The sequence below is a fragment of the Taudactylus pleione genome, unplaced genomic scaffold, assembly GCF_031769625.1.
Source record: "Taudactylus pleione unplaced genomic scaffold, aTauple2 ptg000550l, whole genome shotgun sequence".
NCBI classification, from domain to species: domain Eukaryota; kingdom Metazoa; phylum Chordata; class Amphibia; order Anura; family Myobatrachidae; genus Taudactylus; species Taudactylus pleione.
This window is the reverse complement of record NW_028284952.1, coordinates 2,030,001-2,035,000: the sequence shown is the minus strand read 5'-3', so window position 1 is coordinate 2,035,000 and position 5,000 is coordinate 2,030,001. Positions and strand designations below refer to the sequence as shown.

Below are 5,000 nucleotides of genomic sequence, written 5' to 3'. Positions count from 1 at the left end.
CAAAGATCAGACGAGATTGGGCATGTCCAGTGTGGTTTGGCTGTAGGTGCCCAAAACCATTAACTTTAGACCTCTATTACTTCTTAACTCAAGTAAATTCATTGATAAGTTGAAAAAATTAAATGTAAAATGTAATAGAAAAGAATGTTATGGCAGTATAAAATTACCTACAGCACCTGGTATTCCCAGGTGGTCTCCCATCCAAGTACTAACCAGGCCCAACACTGCATAGCTTCCAAGAGCAAACAAGATTGGGTATGTCCAGTGTGGTTTGGCAGTAGGTGCTCAAAAACATTAACTTTAGACCTCTTTTACTTCTTAACTCAAGTAAATTCATTGATAAGTTGAAAAAATTAAATGTAAAATGTAATAGAAAAGAATGTTTTGGCTGTATAAAATTTCCTACAGCAACTGGTATTCTCAGGTGGTCTCCCATCCAAGTACAAACCAGGCCCAACACAGCAAAGCTTACAAGATCAGACGAGATTGGGCATGTCCAGTGTGGTTTGGCTGTAGGTGCTCAAAAGCATTAAATTTAGACCTCTATTACTTCTTAACTCAAGTAAATTCATTGATAAGTTGAAAAAATGAAATGTAAAATGTAATAGAAAAGAATGTTATGGCAGTATAAAATTACCTACAGCACCTGGTATTCCCAGGTGGTCTCCCATCCAAGTACTAACCAGGCCCAACACTGCATAGCTTCCAAGATCAGACGAGATTGGGCATGTCCAGTGTGGTTTGCCTGTAGGTGCTCAAAAACATTAACTTTAGACCTCTTTTACTTCTTAACTCAAGAAAATTCATTGATAAGTTGAAAAAATGTAATGTAAAATGTAATAGAAAAGAATGTTATGGCTATATAAAATTACCTACAGCACCTGGTATTCCCAGGTGATCTCCCATCCAAGTACTAACCAGGCCCAACACTGCATTGCTTCCAAGTCCAGACGAGATTGGGCATGTCCAGTGTGGTTTGGCTGTAAGTGCCCAAAAACATTAACTTTAGACCTCTTTTACTTCTTAACTCAAGTAAATTCAATGATTAGTTGAAAAATGAAATGTAAAATGTAATAGAAAAGAATGTTATGGCAGTATAAAATTACCTACAGCACCTGGCATTCCCAGGTGGTCTCCCATCCAAGTACTAACCAGGCCCAACACTGCATAGCTTTCAAGATCAGACGAGATTGGGCATGTCCAGTGTGGTTTGACTGTAGGTGCTCAAAAACATTAACTTTAGACCTCTTTTACTTCTTAACTCAAGTTAATTCATTGATAAGTTGAAAAAATGTAATGTAAAATGTAATAGAAAAGAATGTTATGACTATATAAAATTACCTACAGCACCTGGTATTCCCAGGTGGTCTCCCGTCCAAGTACTATCCAGGCCCAACACTGCATAGCTTCCAAGATCAAACGAGATTGGGCATGTCCAGTGTGGTTTGGCTGTAGGTGCTCAAAAACATTAACTTTAGACCTCTTTTACTTCTTAACTCAAGTAAATTCATTGATAAGTTGAAAAAATTAAATGTAAATTGTAATAGAAAAGAATGTTTTGGCTGTATAAAATGACCTACAGCACCTGGTATTCCCAGGTGGTCTCCCACCCAAGTAGTAACCAGGCCCAACACCGCATAGCTTCCAAGATCAGACGAGATTGGGCATGTCCAGTGTGGTTTGGCTGTAGGTGCTCAAAAACATTAACTTTAGACCTCTATTACTTCTTAACTCAAGTAAATTCATTGATAAGTTGAAAAAATTAAATGTAAAATGTAATAGAAAAGAATGTTATGGCTGCATAAAATTACCTACAGCACCTGGTATTTCCTGATGGTCTCCCATCCAAGTACTAACCAGGCTCAACACTGCATAGCTTCCAAGATCAGACAAGATTGGGCATGTCCAGTGTAGTTTGGCTGTAGGTGCTCAAAAACATTAACTTTAGACCTCTTTTACATCTTAACTCAAGTAAATTCAATGATAAGTTGAAAAATGAAATGTAAAATGTAATATAAAAGAATGTTATGGCAGTATAAAGTTACCTACAGCACCTGGTATTCCCAGGTGGTCTCCCATCCAAGTACTAACCAGGCCCAACACTGCATAGCTTCCAAGATCAGATGATATTGGGCATGTCCAGTGTGCTTTAGCTGTAGGTGCCCAAAACCATTAACTTTAGACCTCTATTACTTCTTAACTCTAGTAAATTCATTGATAAGTTGAAAAAATTAAATGTAAAATGTAATAGAAAAGAATGTTATGGCAGTATAAAATTACCTACAGCACCTGGTATTCCCAGGTGGTCTCCCGTCCAAGTACTAACCAGGCCCAACACTGCATAGCTTCCAAGATCAAATGAGATTGGGCATGTCCAGTGTGGTTTGGCTGTAGGTGCTCTAAAGCATTAACTTTTGACCTCTATTACTTCTTAACTCAAGTAAATTCATTGATAAGTTGAAAAAATTAAATATAAAATGTAATAGAATAGACTGTTATGGCAGTATAAAATTACCTACAGCACCTGGGATTCCTAGGTGGTCTCCCATCCAAGTAATAACCAGGCCCTACACTGCATAGCTTCCAAAATCAGACGAGATTGCGCATGTCCAGTGTGGTTTGGCTGTAGGTGCTCAAAAACATTAACTTTAGACCTCTATTACTTCTTAACTCAAGTAAATTCATTGATAAGTTGAAAAAATTAAATGTAAAATGTAATAGAAAAGAATGTTATGGCAGTATAAAATTACCTACAGCACCTGGTATTCCCAGGTGGTCTCCCATCCAAGTACTAACCAGGCCCAACACTGCATAGCTTCCAAGATCAAACAAGATTGGGTATGTCCAGTGTGGTTTGGCAGTAGGTGCTCAAAAACATTAACTTTAGACCTCTTTTACTTCTTAACTCAAGTAAATTCATTGATAAGTTGAAAAAATTAAATGTAAAATGTAATAGAAAAGAATGTTTTGGCTGTATAAAATTTCCTACAGCAACTGGTATTCTCAGGTGGTCTCCCATCCAAGTACAAACCAGGCCCAACACAGCAAAGCTTACAAGATCAGACGAGATTGGGCATGTCCAGTGTGGTTTGGCTGTAGGTGCTCAAAAGCATTAAATTTAGACCTCTATTACTTCTTAACTCAAGTAAATTCATTGATAAGTTGAAAAAATGAAATGTAAAATGTAATAGAAAAGAATGTTATGGCAGTATAAAATTACCTACAGCACCTGGTATTCCCAGGTGGTCTCCCATCCAAGTACTAACCAGGCCCAACACTGCATAGCTTCCAAGATCAGACGAGATTGGGCATGTCCAGTGTGGTTTGCCTGTAGGTGCTCAAAAACATTAACTTTAGACCTCTTTTACTTCTTAACTCAAGAAAATTCATTGATAAGTTGAAAAAATGTAATGTAAAACGTAATAGAAAAGAATGTTATGGCTATATAAAATTACCTACAGCACCTGGTATTCCCAGGTGATCTCCCATCCAAGTACTAACCAGGCCCAACACTGCATAGCTTCCAAGAACAGACGAGATTGGGCATGTCCAGTGTGGTTTGGCTATAGGTGCTCAAAAGCATTAACTTTAGACCTCTATTACTTCTTAACTCAAGTAAATTCATTGATAAGTTGAAAAAATTAAATGTAAAATGTAGTAGAAAAGACTGTTATGGCAGTATAAAATTACTTACAGCACCTGGGATTTCTAGGTGGTCTCCCATCCAAGTACTAACCAGGCCCACCACTGCATAGCTTCCAAGATTAGTTGAGATTGGGCATGTCCAGTGTGGTTTGGCTGTAGGTGCTCAAAAACATTAACTTTAGACCTCTTTTACTTCTTAACTCAAGTAAATTCAATGATAAGTTGAAAAATGAAATGTAAAATGTAATGGAAAAGAATGTTATATCAGTTTAAAATTACCTACAGCACCTGGTATTCCCAGGTGGTCTCCCATTCAACTACTAACCATCCCGAACACTGCATAGCTTCCAAGATCAGACGATATTGGGCATGTCCAATGTGGTTTGGCTGTAGGTGCTCAAAAACATTAATTTTACACCTCTATTACTTCTTAACTCAAGTAAATTCATTGATAAGTTGAAAAAATTAAATGTAAAATATAATAGAAAAGAATGTTATGGCAGTATAAAATTACCTACAGCACCTGGTATTCCCAGGTGGTCTCCCATCCAAGTACTAACCAGGCTCAACACTGCATAGCTTCCAAGTTCAGACGAGATTGGGCATGTCCTGTGTGGTTTGGCAGTAGGTGCTCAAAAAACATTAACTTTAGACCTCTTTTACTTCTTAACTCAAGTAAATTCATTGATAAGTTGAAAAAATTACATGTAAAATGTAATAGAAAAGAATGTTTTGGCTGTATAAAATTTCCTACAGCAACTGGTATTCTCAGGTGGTCTCCCATCCAAGTACAAACCAGGCCCAACACAGCAAAGCTTACAAGATCAGACGAGATTGGGCATGTCCAGTGTGGTTTGGCTGTAGGTGCTCAAAAGCATTAAATTTAGACCTCTATTACTTCTTAACTCAAGTAAATTCATTGATAAGTTGAAAAAATGAAATGTAAAATGTAATAGAAAAGAATGTTATGGCAGTATAAAATTACCTACAGCACCTGGAATACCCAGGTGGTCTCCCATCCAAGTACTAACCAGGCCCAACACTGCATAGCTTCCAAGATCAGACAAGATTGGGCATGTCCAGTGTGGTTTGACTGTAGGTGCTCAAAAACATTAACTTTAGACCTCTTTTACTTCTTAACTCAAGAAAATTCATTGATAAGTTGAAAAAATGTAATGTAAAATGTAATAGAAAAGAATGTTATGGCTAAATAAAATTACCTACAGCACCTGGTATTCCCAGGTGATCTCCCGTCCAAGTACTAACCAGGCCCAACACTGCATAGCTTCCAAGATCAGACAAGATTGGGTATGTCCAGTGTGGTTTGGCTGTAGGTGCTCAAAAGCATTAACTTT

At 37.5% G+C, this 5,000-nt stretch overlaps 21 pseudogenes; all 21 read right to left on the bottom strand.

The window, feature by feature from the left end:
- LOC148490794 (5S ribosomal RNA) overlaps nt 1-48 on the bottom strand; it is a 119-nt pseudogene extending 71 nt beyond the window's left edge.
- A 116-nt stretch (nt 49-164) lies between these two features.
- On the bottom strand, nt 165-283 carry LOC148490793 (5S ribosomal RNA; annotated as a pseudogene).
- A 116-nt stretch (nt 284-399) lies between these two features.
- LOC148490792 (5S ribosomal RNA) lies at nt 400-518 on the bottom strand (annotated as a pseudogene).
- A 116-nt stretch (nt 519-634) lies between these two features.
- On the bottom strand, nt 635-753 carry LOC148490791 (5S ribosomal RNA; annotated as a pseudogene).
- A 116-nt stretch (nt 754-869) lies between these two features.
- LOC148490790 (5S ribosomal RNA) lies at nt 870-988 on the bottom strand (annotated as a pseudogene).
- A 115-nt stretch (nt 989-1,103) lies between these two features.
- On the bottom strand, nt 1,104-1,222 carry LOC148490789 (5S ribosomal RNA; annotated as a pseudogene).
- A 116-nt stretch (nt 1,223-1,338) lies between these two features.
- Nucleotides 1,339-1,457, bottom strand: LOC148490788 (5S ribosomal RNA; annotated as a pseudogene).
- Nucleotides 1,458-1,573: 116 nt separating this feature from the next.
- LOC148490787 (5S ribosomal RNA) lies at nt 1,574-1,692 on the bottom strand (annotated as a pseudogene).
- A 116-nt stretch (nt 1,693-1,808) lies between these two features.
- On the bottom strand, nt 1,809-1,927 carry LOC148490786 (5S ribosomal RNA; annotated as a pseudogene).
- A 115-nt stretch (nt 1,928-2,042) lies between these two features.
- On the bottom strand, nt 2,043-2,161 carry LOC148490785 (5S ribosomal RNA; annotated as a pseudogene).
- Nucleotides 2,162-2,277: 116 nt separating this feature from the next.
- LOC148490784 (5S ribosomal RNA) lies at nt 2,278-2,396 on the bottom strand (annotated as a pseudogene).
- Nucleotides 2,397-2,512: 116 nt separating this feature from the next.
- LOC148490783 (5S ribosomal RNA) lies at nt 2,513-2,631 on the bottom strand (annotated as a pseudogene).
- A 116-nt stretch (nt 2,632-2,747) lies between these two features.
- On the bottom strand, nt 2,748-2,866 carry LOC148490782 (5S ribosomal RNA; annotated as a pseudogene).
- Nucleotides 2,867-2,982: 116 nt separating this feature from the next.
- On the bottom strand, nt 2,983-3,101 carry LOC148490781 (5S ribosomal RNA; annotated as a pseudogene).
- A 116-nt stretch (nt 3,102-3,217) lies between these two features.
- Nucleotides 3,218-3,336, bottom strand: LOC148490780 (5S ribosomal RNA; annotated as a pseudogene).
- Nucleotides 3,337-3,452: 116 nt separating this feature from the next.
- LOC148490779 (5S ribosomal RNA) lies at nt 3,453-3,571 on the bottom strand (annotated as a pseudogene).
- A 116-nt stretch (nt 3,572-3,687) lies between these two features.
- On the bottom strand, nt 3,688-3,806 carry LOC148490778 (5S ribosomal RNA; annotated as a pseudogene).
- Nucleotides 3,807-4,156: 350 nt separating this feature from the next.
- LOC148490777 (5S ribosomal RNA) lies at nt 4,157-4,275 on the bottom strand (annotated as a pseudogene).
- Nucleotides 4,276-4,392: 117 nt separating this feature from the next.
- LOC148490776 (5S ribosomal RNA) lies at nt 4,393-4,511 on the bottom strand (annotated as a pseudogene).
- A 116-nt stretch (nt 4,512-4,627) lies between these two features.
- LOC148490775 (5S ribosomal RNA) lies at nt 4,628-4,746 on the bottom strand (annotated as a pseudogene).
- Nucleotides 4,747-4,862: 116 nt separating this feature from the next.
- Nucleotides 4,863-4,981, bottom strand: LOC148490774 (5S ribosomal RNA; annotated as a pseudogene).
- Nucleotides 4,982-5,000: the final 19 nt, after the last annotated feature.